This window comes from Aythya ferina (genome assembly GCF_964211825.1).
Source record: "Aythya ferina genome assembly, chromosome: 4".
Taxonomy (NCBI): domain Eukaryota; kingdom Metazoa; phylum Chordata; class Aves; order Anseriformes; family Anatidae; genus Aythya; species Aythya ferina.
This window is the reverse complement of record NC_140300.1, coordinates 28,986,119-28,999,687: the sequence shown is the minus strand read 5'-3', so window position 1 is coordinate 28,999,687 and position 13,569 is coordinate 28,986,119. Positions and strand designations below refer to the sequence as shown.

At 40.5% G+C, this 13,569-nt stretch overlaps 1 protein-coding gene across 7 annotated transcripts in view; it reads right to left on the bottom strand.

The window, feature by feature from the left end:
- CRACD (capping protein inhibiting regulator of actin dynamics) overlaps window positions 1-13,569 on the bottom strand; it is a 122,739-nt gene that overhangs the window by 83,131 nt on the left and 26,039 nt on the right. Inside the window, exon 1 of one of the 7 annotated variants that reach the window (XM_084517847.1) lies at window positions 12,008-12,059. The exons of the other annotated variants lie outside the window; for them this stretch is intronic. The gene's annotated coding sequence lies outside the window, so the exon portion shown is untranslated. Of the gene's footprint in view, window positions 1-12,007; window positions 12,060-13,569 lie in introns of those variants that run through there. 7 annotated transcript variants of the gene reach the window in all.

The window sequence follows — 13,569 nt, the reverse complement described above, 5'->3', positions numbered from 1 at the left end:
AATTGCAGCCTCCTGGTTGTATGCAGTATCTTCTCTTGACATAGGGATATTAACAGAGACAGGACTTTGAAGAAGCGCATTAGAAAGCTTCCTCGCCTCTGGAGACTTCTCCTAGGGGATTGCACCAACCAAATGCATTAAGAAAAGAGTCAAGTATTCTCCAAATATAACCTGCACTTTTCGAAAGAATTTAGCTGCAGCCAGAGTATTTTAGTTTGAGTTCCTTGTGCCAGAAAAGCTTCGTCTCCTTGTCAGAATTAGCCACCTAATTCTGGAAAGCTCACTGCTAAAACAAAGGGAACGTGTGAAACTGCAAAGGAGGTGTTATCACCTCTATTCAACAATAACAGGCTGTGATAGATGCCTTCTTGCCAAATGACTGTAGCTTTGTACAGAATTTTAATTCTGATGCAGCTAGGTTTAGCAATTTGGAGCCTACAGGCAAGCAGGATTTAGAATTGCAAATCTATGAGACTCTGAACAAGTCTCAAATATCAGTAAGCTATAAGGAAAAGACTTCTCTGTTAAGGCTAGTCAAGTTAGACTTTTTCAGTGTTTTATCTTGTCAAAATACACACTATAGATGCCTTTCAGAGTATAGTGAAATAACTCCAAACAAGGCAAGTGCTACAAGAGCAAATAGTTGCAATACCTAAACCTAGGTTGTTAGGATGTCATTCAGTTATTACTTATTTTGGCATATGATAACTGCCTAATCTTTTCTTGCCTTTAACAGGTCCATTCTTTCCTCCCTCACCAGCTGCTCACTTCTACCCTGGCAGACTTGATGCCCCCCATCAGCTGGAGTATAACCAAGCAGGTAGACAACCTTCAGCAACAGGGCCAGAAGGAGCCCGAAGAGGAGACCAGGATCATTCAATTATTTAAAACACTTTCCTGCCTTCCCTCCAAACCAACTACCATAGTGCTTACAAGGCAAACTGCACAACTCTTACTTAATTGCTGACCTAAGTTATTGGTTTTTAGTGTATGAATGAAGAAAAGAGATGAGCAGTTCCATGGACACAGTTGAGGGAACATGTCACAGATGTGCAGGTGAGGAGGTAGGTTTGAGATTTGAAAAGGAGCCTTAGGTCTATGCAGTTGAAAACTCATCAGAGGAACACCGCTGTCCAGCACTACATCACAACGTTAATACTCTAGCAACCCGAGGGCTTTAACCTGAAGGGTGCTTGTTTTAAAGTGCTCATTTTTATTCTCATTATTCAGCGTTGTGCTTGTGTATCACTCCCTACATAGAATCCACTCTGGAGAAAATCATTCATTCCAGACTCACTTCATTCATTCTGCAAATTTGCCTGCAGTGCTCCTCAAAAATCAAAACAAAATGAAACATAACTTAAGTTCTGCTCTAATCCCTCTGAATTTTGAAATGAAAAAGAACTAAAGCCAAAGAACCAACAAAAAATAGATCTATATTCCATTTTACCTAATGCTTGAAGATTGGTGGGGAGGGAAGGCCAAGGGAAAGGAAACAAAAGGACACTAGAGGTCAAAATGTCTCTATCTATTCATACAAGATGAACCCCTATCTGCTTTCTGAGCTAAATCTTTTCCAAAACATTTACTGTTGCTAAAATACTTACCATTCCACTGTTTTCCTAAGTGCTTTAAGTTTGACTTATTTCCAGTTCTAAGTAAGAGTAATTAAATTTTTCATACAAAATAATTCCCATGAGTTTCCATCGCCTTCAGCTCTAGAGGTTACAAGCTCACCTTGGCAGGCTGGAGATACCAATGTTCCTATTTTGGTCCAGAAGTAAGGCACCTTTGTCACCTCATCATGAATTAATTTTAACTATCATGATAGCTGTGCCTGAAAGCGGCTCTCTGGGCAGAAGTCCCCAGTTGTACTAATAATTTTAAGGAAATTGCACAATCAATCACGTTCAGCATTATTACTGGAAGCACAATAGTAACCACAACACTTAAAAACACCTATGTAAGAGTCCTTAAACTAGAATAGCTCCCAAATTAAATATTTCATGCTCACATGAGCTGCATGCCTACAAATCAAACACGGCCCACTGAACCATCTGCTTTCACAAGCGCTTCCAGTCTGTCCTCACCACGATGCCGTGTGGGCTGTGCTGCTCCCAGAAAGGATTTGGATTGAGCTGGATCAGATGAGGATGGCCTTTAGCCTCCGATAAATTTAAAAGTGTCTCTAAACTGTGTGTCAAAAACCTGTCAAATGGCTGTGTGCTGTAATTCAAATTACTAATGTGAAAAATACACAAGGTAAATGCTTGGGATATGATTTGTAGGTTACTGTAAAGCTTGCTTCTGATGAGAAAGTCATTTCTTTCTGCAACTGAAATAAATCATTCTCCTATCTTCATTACTGATGTGATCTTGTACAGCTCGGGCAACAGGGTGTTTATTTCACCACCTCCATGGTAATGCTGTGGGAAATATAACACAGAAACATCTTGAGCTGACATCAAGGAAACATCAAGCTATCTTTCAGCTTTGGTGGAGCCTAGCAGATACAAGGTACTTGCACACTCTTCTGGAGAGGTCCTCAGCTAAGAATTGCTCTCAAATCACAAGGTGTGATACTGGCAACTCCTGCACAAGGCTGCTTCAAAGGTGGTAAGATCACCAAGATCACCTCTGAACTGCTCTGACAGATGACAGGTTCATTACTGTGGAGTAACACAGCTCGTATGAGATGCTGAGTGGCAATAAAAGGATGTCAAGGACCAGAAGAACCAGGATGTGTACCATACTGGAGGCAGAAAGCAGCCACGACACTGCAAAAAGTGAAGCATGTCATGATCAAAGTCTTCTCGTTCCAAACGTTCAGCTCTGTATCACGAGCTGTGAGGTATTACAACTTTCAGAAAGCACCTAAGTTCAGAAAGGCATAAAAAGTGCCTAATGTCAGAAAACATGGGGAAATTTATCTCTGGTGAGATTAGTTAAATCACGAATAACCGTTCACACCTAATTACAAGCTAGATATTGGCCTCTACTAGGTGCTCAGCTATCTTGTAGTGAAGTTGCTGAACTTCTGGTGGGTTTAGACTTTATTTAGCATGCTATTTCTTCTCTCTTAACACTCCGGACACTCTCTGGTGTCTGAAGGGTCTGTTACCGAGACAGAATTAGAATGGCAAACCTTTGACCCTTTAGCATTAAATATTAAAAGGGTACTAGGATGTAGTGAGTCACCTTAGATGCCTTCAGCACTATATATAGGTTAATAATGATTAACCTATGCCTACGCTTTTCAGCAGGAAACCATTTTTAGAAGCCTCTACATCTTCTTCTGATATATTAATTACCACTAAAGATTCAGGACTTCCTCCTAGGCAAAAGCAAATCTTTTATATGAGCCAGCAATCAACAATTCAAACAGAGCAACATATAAAAAACAGCAGAACAGCAATCATGAATGGCTCCATTACAGTGCATTGAAGAGAAAATAATAATCATCATCTAGGTGCTGGATTTTAGATTGTATTTGTGCTATAAAGTTTGCCACTTCTAAGAAAAAAGAATAACATCTACTTCCCTAGGAAGCTAAAGCCTTGCCTTGCTGTAGTCCTGTCATCATTTTGGGGGGAGGCAGGGCAAAAACACATTTCCCAATAGTTTCCCCAGTAGCTTCCAACCACCTACATATAGTTTGATAATAGGAAAATAAATGCAACAGACCTGATACTCTCAAAGAGGATTCTTAACTGTCTTGGTGGCTAGCAGCCAGCAAACAGGCAGTTTGCAGATCAGGAACATAACATTTCCAAATGGTAAGACCTTTATCAGAATGCCGAGCAGGTTTTTAATCGCTTGCCCAAAAGACATGAGAAGCAGCATTACACCCAGACCTCCACATCTCAGAACGATGCTGTGGTGGTTTCACCCTGGTGGGTAGAGGAATTTCCACCACACTTTTCACTCACTCTCCCTTCCTCAAAGGGAAGGGGGAGAAAATACGATGGAAAGGGCTCAAGGGTTGGGATAAGGACAGGGAGGTCACTCACCAGTTATCGTCATGGGCAAAACAGACTCAGCACGGGGAGGTGAATATAATTTATTGCCTATCACTAGCAGACTAGAACAGTGAGAAGCTAAAAGCAAAATAAAACCACCTCTGTCCCATCCATCCTTCTCTACCTCCTCCCCCCAAGCAGCACAGGGGAATGGGGGTTGTGATCAGTCCCTAACCCTTTGTCTCCACCACTCTTTCACAGTCACTCTGCCTCTCCACAGGCCACAGGGGAACTTCTGCTCCGTGCCTGGAGCACCTCCTGCCCTCCTTCTGCACTGACCTTGGGTCAAAACCAGCAGTTTTTCCCCTTCCTTAAATCTGTTCTCCGAGATGCCCAACCAGCGTTGCTCACTGTCTCAGCTCTGGCCAGCAGCACGTCCCTTTTGGGGCCGGCTGGAGCTGGCTCTGCTCTGCCATGGGGCAGCTGCTGGGCTCTGCTAACAGAGGCCACCCCTGCAGCCCCCAAAACCTTGCCACTTAAACCCAATACAGATGCTCAGGATTTGTACTTTTTGGCAAACCACTCGGTTGACTCATTACATTTTAAAACTAGCACACCACCTTCTGCCAACAGTACAACCAATAACAGATTTCAGGTGTCATTAGAATTTTAACACATTACACTGCTTCCGTACTAACACCTAGCAAATGCCTGCACTCACGTGTGTATTTGCATCCTGAGTCATGTATTAACATCTCCTTTTTTTTAAGATAGAAGCTTTCCCAAACAGTGGTCCCTGAGCCTTCTGATGATGCCTGTGGCCAAAGACAGTTGTTGTCATTAAGTAAGAAATATCAAGCATGTGTAGCAATGTTGAGTTTCTTTGCTCACAAGCCAGCAAACCACAGACCTTCTTAAAGCACTTTCAAATTTTAAATGAAACACTTGTTAGATAACATTACCTTTTATCCCCTTCACAAACAACGTGGAAATGAAGAGTCCCAAACTGTGCTGGCTATGTCTCTCCATAGCCTAGTGGACGCGAGGACATGACTGCAGTAGTGTTTCTTAGTGTGACCGAGCATACAGCTCAGATGTGGTGGATCTGGGTGGCTTTCCAAGACTTCTGGAGTCTGAGGGCTTGCAATGCCCCAGCTGGCCAAACAGCAATAGGGGAAACCCTCCATTAAGATCTAAGTAAGCTCTCCAGCAGAAAGATGGTTTATGCAGGAGCTGTATTTGGTTTTTGTGCGTCCAGTCCCATTCTCCTTTGCTCTCTCGTGCACATTTTAAATAGATTCTGCACATTCCCTGTCATCTACGTAAAGTCTGTAAGCAAATAAAGCTGAACCCACGTCTTGTGCAATGAACGGCCCTTTAAAAGAATAATGCATTTTCTTTGATTCTTGGGATTCTGAGCAGCGTGAAGTAAGACTATCTTAAGCATTTTTACTGCCCAAATGAATGAACTCCAGGAAATTTTCAGCTGTTCAGCTGCAGCTATTACAGGCAGAGGCTGAATACCCCAAACTGTGGGAGGCTTGAGGGTCTGGGATTTGCTCGTGAGAAGAATCAAAGACAATGATCTAGAAATTGGGAATGAACCCAAACTTTGGATCAAACTTCACCTCTCCCTTAAGCAGGATCCCCTAGTTGATAGAGTTTCATCAGTTAATCTGTTTTGAAACAGCCACTGACTGGGCATTTTCTCTAGTGACAGACACCATATTTTAAAAGAGAAAGAAGGAAAAAACAACAGTGGAGGAACAGATTCCTGGCTGAGTGGGTGGCAGCACACAAGCAATACAGGCTTCTGCTTTGGGAGAGAACAGAGTGATCTTGTAGCAGTTAAAGATGTTCTGCTGGTATATGTTGTCACGAGCTGCAAGAACACGTTGGATGTGATCTCCAGACTCTGGTGCTGTCGTCCTGTACACGAGCTTTAACTGCTGCGTGCTCACAGCTTTAAGCAGTGCTTAGCAAATCAGCCAGGTTAGCGGCAGTTCGGGTTCAGCTATGGAACTGCAGTGTGGCCACACCACTAATCCTTAAATTGCAAGGAAGGATTACTAGCCACAGGGGATTTAAGCATTTAGAAGGTGATGCAGCAAGAAAGGAAGCAAACCTCTTCCTCATATTAACAGCCTAATTATTTTCAGGAGAATATATCCTCGTGTTGCTGCTGTGCCTCCTGCATGGATATACCACCTCACATCCTAAAAGCAGAGTTGCATCAGCACAGCCATATGCTCTCAGGGAGGCTTGTCAGCTGAGGTGCGGAGCTGCTGCTGTAGGTTCTGGAGTGGGATAACTCGGCGCCAGCCAAAATCTTTATGTATATGTCTGTTCTGCACCGCACAGTGGGACAACAGCACAGGAATCCCAGATTCTGTCTGGAAAAACTAAAGCAAAAAGAGGGAAGTTTTCTCTAGAAATACATCAGAGATGTAAATGGCATTTAAAAAAAAAAAAAAAAAAGCAGGCAGAGTTTGAATAAGAACCAATTGGTTTCCAACGTTCGATAGGACCCAATGGTTGTGGGGAAAATAGAAACAAAATTTTCCCTCCATCCTACAAAAAGATAAGAATTTGGGGGGAGCGAGGGGGATGACAACAACAATACCCACACAATAACTAGAAGCAAGATGCTTGTGGCCGTTTTCAAGGATGCAGGATGATATGTTTATGAAAGCAATACATTGATTAAATACCCATCATGGGAGAGGGCTGCAACTCAAAGGCTAAGAAAAGCAAAATGCCACTCATATTGAAACCCAAATTATTCCTACATAGTAGCATCTGAGTCATGCATTGAAATCATGAAGCTTAGAGGAAAAAACAAAGAAACCAGAAAATACAAGTATAGATGTCTTCTAGCAAAGGCTGGAATTTGAGCACTTTTGTAAAAGAATCACCAGTAACCCCAACTATATTACTATATTGAATAAACACATACCATTTTCTGGGCAAACGCGCCCAAACTGGCAAAATGATGGATGATGTTGCCAGTCATATAACAGGGCAAAAGGCCAAAACTCCCCTGTACGTGACAGCCCAATGCTTCCCCGAGCAGCATGAAAATCCCTTCTACAGCCGACCACTCTGCCTTTAGACTTTTACCATCCATTACACACGACTAAAACAACTCATACGCTTTGCATGTGCACTCACTGCAGTGCAGAATGTCTTAGTCTTGCTCTGATGCATATTTTGAACATCAGAAGTAACTTGCTCAGACAGTTTTTCTGTTCTTCTCTTACCAAGTAAGCCGAGTAACATGATTCTTAGCTGCTCCACCAGAACCTGGTCAGGGAAACTAGATTCTTCCCATCTCCTGGGGCTCTGTATCAAGCCAATACATCGTTCCCTATAATGTTCTGATATTTGCTGTAATAACAAGAAAGAAAGGACATGCATGCAGGGGAAAGAATTTCACAGTGTACAGTCATCACGCGCAAAATCTATATTCTTCCCTATTTGTTTGAAGGCTAGAAAGTCAAGCTATTTTAGAGTGATAATTGACTTCTATTTCAGCACCATAAAGAAAAGAAATGTCATCCACTGTGGGTAATTAATTGCATTACATATTCACATACACCCACATTCACTTGGAGAAGGAAAATACAACTCTGTGACAGCGATGCGTTCCTAAAAAATAAAAACCCAACAGATATTTTTAGTGATTCCAGATCATGCAAAAGAAACCAAATTTTAATTTTATGTTACCGATTTCAATACTGGAGACAATAACCTTTACCTAAGAGTTTTCTTTAGAAAAGCAATCTATTGATGAGCACAAGACAGTTTTTGTTTCCTCACTTGAGAGTTCAGCATTTATTTATCTTCTGCTTTCAATGTCGTTGAGGTCCCTGCACTTCAGTCAAGGATAATATGCCATCATCTCTGGTTCTGGGGCTTTCTGCCTGCAGTTCATCTGAAGGAACTGCTATGGAGCAGAATAAAACAGAGGCTTTCACATCTTTTTTCACAGAGCAGTGCAGCTCTCCTTTGAGCACTGACAGTGGGGAATCCAAGCTTGGAGCAGAACAAATTATTAAAGAATATGATGGGCTTTTTAAAATCCAGTCTCTTGGAATGGTGCCTCAGTTTGGACCTGATGGACCCCATCCCTTTTAAGCATTTCTTATGGTTAGAAAAGAAGGTTACAAATAGAAGTATCAGTTAAGACATAGGCAAATAACCAACATCAATTGCTATTACAAAGTAAACCCCCCATACAACCATGCCACATCTTCTTAATCCTTTTTTCCTTTCTACAGGGTGAGTAGCAAACAATTGCAGGTTCTCCCTGGCCACCACTGCAGGCATCTAAAATGTGCTGAAAGATTTATGCGCAGGAACAGGAGCAGCACCCATCTTTCTAACACTACTTCCTTAAAATTTTTTCTATGAATCAAGTTATTCTTCCCTTTATGGAAAAGGAGGGCAGCCATTAAGCCTTTCATCTCATCCCTACTGCAGCTGGATCTCGAAGGGCATGGTGGATCCAGACAGTGTTCTCCAGTGTGGCAGGGCTGGACAATGTCCTGGGCAATACCAACACATCCAGCACTGTTTGCTGCCCGGCTTCCCTGCCACTGAGCCTCTGTGTTGCATTTCCCAAGTCTGCTGGGGCACAGATCACCCTTTGTTTGCCTGCCTAAAGAAACCTCGCATGCCAGCTTACATATAGAGAGCCCCTTCTCTAATTCCTGGAAGTCCAAAGCACATTAGATGAAAACGAAGTAGGATGTCACAAAAAAGAAAGGCAGTATCTCAAGGAAGGCAAAATCCTGTGTCTTAAGATGAGGTTGAGGCCCACAGGATAACATTCCCAAGGAAGATATACAGATCTGTTTTGCAGCTCAGAGAGATCAGTGTTTTGGGCACAACTATAATGCTCCAAAGAGACCCACTGCTCAACACAATAAGTACAGCATCGTTTGGAACAAGTTTCTTGAGAAGTGGGAAATGAACCTGCCACTGAGATAAATGCATTTAAAAAACGCATTTCAGGAGACAGATATATGCAGATGGGAAGTGTCAGATTTGAACAGAAGCCCAACACAAGGGGATACTTGCTCAGTCAGCTGCTTATTCTTGTTGCCTCCGACACGAGTCGCAGAGCATCCGGCAAAACAGAACTGGGTGGAAGCTTCAAGGCATCTTACGATGTAACAACCAGGATGACAGCATCACATAGGAGAGATGCAATGACTGCCTAAAACTATTTGTGGGTTCTGCCTTGCAAGCAAAAGGACACTGGCCAGGGAAGCAGCAGGGAAATGAAGACTGTGTAGTGTTTACTCGCTGGCCACTGCTGGTTTATAATGCCATAAACCCACGAGTTTTAAGGGCAAAGCCTCAGGAGGCCTTAATCTGTATTTGTCAATTTCTTTATTTAAGAAAAGAGTGCTAAGTTTCCTATCTATTTAAACACATGGTTCATTATTGCTACACAATGTCCCTAGCCAAACACACCCCCATTTAGATGATTTTTTCTGCTCATAATGTTCCACTTAAGCAGCAGTGGTTTCCGCTCAAGCTCAGCCTAAACAGTTTCTCTGGAAGACAGCCCAATTAAACAGATTTTCTTATTAAGCATGCCCCAATTAAGTGAGGTACATTACTATTGGCTTGACTTCTATGTGATTTTTACATACCGAGCAGAATACCATGAGCATTTTACATTGTTTTTAAGCTGGTTGGTCCTTGCAGAAACAAAGTACATGTTTACCTTCATTTTAACAAATATCAACAGTATGATATCTAGGATGGGAGGATTTCTGCTGCAGTTCTTTGTGGAGTTTTGGGAAGACACTAACTGGTCTCTCTTTGAAGCATCTTATAAGAAACGTAAGTCTTGAAGTAAGTCCCAAAGAGTACTCAAGAGTAGCACATCTCTATCAAGGTGGGAAGGGGCTCTGCTCTTCCTGGGCTTCTGGAAACCAACTTCCTAAGTCACTCTGTACTCTACTACTACATCAATTATCTGTTTTTAGATTAACCATGGAGCCTCTGGGGCACAGAGATTCAATGACATTCCTCCTAGTCATCGTTTAAGGTTAAACTTCTAGCACGTGGCAAGGAATCTGAAACAAATCCTGGGCACGTGTCTTATTTTTTTTTTCAAGATGATTACACTTAAAATCAATAACCCTCAAGCATTTTGTTGCATTAGACACTAGTTCATATGGGGTAGTAAAATTAAAAAAAATGTGCAAAGGAGAAATTAACTAAAAGCTGTTGTATTTGCTGACCTTATGCCTTTATGCACTGTTTCAGCACAAAACATTACTTTCTAAATCCATTACAGCCAAGCAATTGGCATCACTTTGCAATCCATGTCTATACTTAAAACAAAACAAACAAAAAACAAACAAACAGAAAAACATACTTTGGAAATGCTCAATCAGTTGCCCCATAAAATGATCTTCTGACTTGATTTGTCTGTCAACGGCAAGCAACACATTACCAGGGACAAAAACCTGACTGTCACTGTGAATTGGTTTCTGAAGTGGCTAATAGTTTCCAATTTAACATCATTACGTTGCCATATTAATCCACTTTCCCCATTTTATTATAATAGTTCAAGCTTTAAGTCCAGCCATTGCTTCCCAGTTTGAAAAGACACAGGCCTCATGCCAAAAAGTTAAATGAATTACTTTTGTACCATCGGAGGTTTAAACGCAACCATCTGGTCCACCAAAATTGCTCCAAATTTTTCAGTCTTCTTTAAATGGCACATGCTGAGAAAAATCCTGGTCCAACTGAAGTCAGTGGCAAAACTCCCACCAATTTAAATGAAGGCAGGACTTCATCCAACATATCCCAGGGAGAATATTTCACATTGACAGTCTACACACAGATTTTGTGCTGGCTATAACTATGTTGGATGGACAAGAGTCATTTTCTTTTTTCCTTTCTACAGAAGCAAAAATGTCAGCATTATGAAATATTGAAGAAATATTCAGTGTGGACAAAAAAAAAAAAAAATAATTAAAAAAAGCAATGGCAAGCAACACACTTTATTTTTATTTTTATTTTTTTACTGGGATAAGTTTTGTGCATATCAGGAGATGGAAAATTATTCTACCATCTGTATGGTAAAAGGAATAGCCAATTTTTATTTTCTTTTCAAGTCCAAAGTATTGCAAAACAGAGAAAAGTCCTTTCCTAGTGTAATATATCATCTCATTGACTGTCAGCAATGCACAGACTTCTATGAAAGTTTCCTGAATCGGACAACGAGTACACTATACTACTGGTAACACATTTCTTTTAAAATGTACACACAGACACCCACCAACCACCAAAGGACCACAGTCTCCAAAAACAAATAATACATGCTAGAGTAAAACAGTGAAGTTTTCACAAGAAATACTTTGCTAAAGAGCAATGCTTGCAGATTTTTTTTTTTCAGTTCATTTCATTTGGCTTTGCTTTATTTCCACAGACAATGCTCAGCCTTAGAAGTCACAAAGGTGATGCCAGCGATGGCTTCACACACACTGCCAACATTTGCAGAAAGCTGATTCTGTGCTTCCCAGCAAGGTGGCAGAGTCAGGCAGCCAAGCTGGCACAAAATTCTCTTTTTTTCATATCACATTAAACAGATGAAGACAGAAACCTGTGCTCTCTGTGGTCAGTTATGGTTTTTGGCCAAATATATAGGCTATTTAAAGATAACTTGTTTTGCTGTTTATACTAAAAATTAGGTAGCAGCTACTTAAATGTAGATACGCGTGCATACACACATTTAAAAGTATATTTACACAAACGTGATTGCTCTGTAAATAAGGCTACTCTGAATATTTTTAGATGCAAATCCATTCTATTTTCCACTCTACCTGCAGGATTAAATTTCTGACACTGCTGAAATCCAAAGACACCAAGTTTAACCTGGTGATTCTCGAATGATTCATAATGAAACCCTTCCTTCTCATAGCAGTGGGGTGCCACATATTTTTTTGTGTTTTATGCCGAAGATAGACATGAGAGCGTCCCCGTGCCGAGTGGTAACAGCAGTTAAATTTTAGGAGGCCTACCAGATGAGATGATCAAGCTCCAGCTATGCTGACAGAGAAGGTGGAGAGGTTAGAACTTGTGGCCACGGGACTGCACACCTATTGCAGAAGTACAATGTGAAAAAGCTGATTTTTACATGCACTCCTTTTTGATGTTGCTAATTTCTAAACAAACAGTTCAGTGATATTTTTAAGAGAAGAATCTCGTGGAAACAAGTACTCAACAATAAATTCCCTCAAGGAAAAAATAGAAACACATATGCTGCGTTTTGACATGTAATCCAACTTTTCCTCACAGTAGTTTTCTTTTTAATAGACTTCTAATTCCGATTGCACGTTTGGAATTTTTTGACTCACATTTAAGAGTGACAAGGATCCACAGGCATCAATGGAGAGCCTCTTAATGAATATGCCTACCATCACCTAGCAAGCATGAAAATGTGGAACATCTGTATGTCATCAAACACATAAAGCTGTTAATTACATTAATTTTCTGTTGTCACATTTTAATATTTTTATTTAGGACTTCCATGCACCAGGAGTAAACACTTACTGGAATTTTTACTTCCTCGCTGAAAATTAAAAACACATGAATTTTCCTCAACAAGCCAGCCAAAGTCTGGCTTAAAATGCTTTCCTTTAGAGGCAAAGTTGAAACTGAGTTAGACAGAGATACTTCCATGAACAATTTTAGTTAATATAGCCGACAGTTATTTTTCCTGCTAGTCTTATATTTCAGCACCATCACATTTCTTCACATAGTTTAGGTGATGCTTCTACTATTAGAAAATTCAGTTGCAATCATATAAACCAAAGGTGTCCAGCATTTTCCCTCCCCCTACAATAATAATCCCTTTGTATGAATTTGTATGAATGTATGTTACATTTATTTATACCATATATTAATGTATATATATATAGTATCATATAAATTCCACATTCCTTTTTTAGGATCTGAAGTCGTACAAAGTAGTGCGCAGTGTATTAGACCAGTTTCCTATGCTTAAACTAGCTACACAAGAATAACTTCTCATGTAAAATATATGGCACTCCTGAATAATTTACAAAGGCTCAAATGCTCTGCTGTCTTTGATATCTAGATATTCCCTGTCAGAGGAAAATACAACAAACACCTCTTCCCTGCTTTGAAATTAAATATATATATATATATATATATATATATATTTGGTGGAAACACCATTCTATTTCAACCACATATAAGCAATTTGAGGGGGAGAAGAAAGGGAGAGCTGCTCAGGCATATTGTGGTGATTCCCCAAGGATGCATTATTTTCCCAGACCTCTATGGGCAACCGCATTAAGACCAAGACACAGATATCTCTACCTTGAAATGACACATCAACAGGAAAACCAAGATGTATTTAAATCAGTGCTTGCATTCATAGGTTAAGTTCCATTTCCAGGTTGACTTAAAACACTACATAGTTTCTTTTCTACAGTCTTGCACAGCATTCTATCTTTTTCAAGGTATTCACTTCAATCTCAATTTCAACAGTTTTTAATAACTGAATATCACTGTTGTTTTAAAGGAGTTCATTTGGGATGTGTGCGTTAAACTTGTA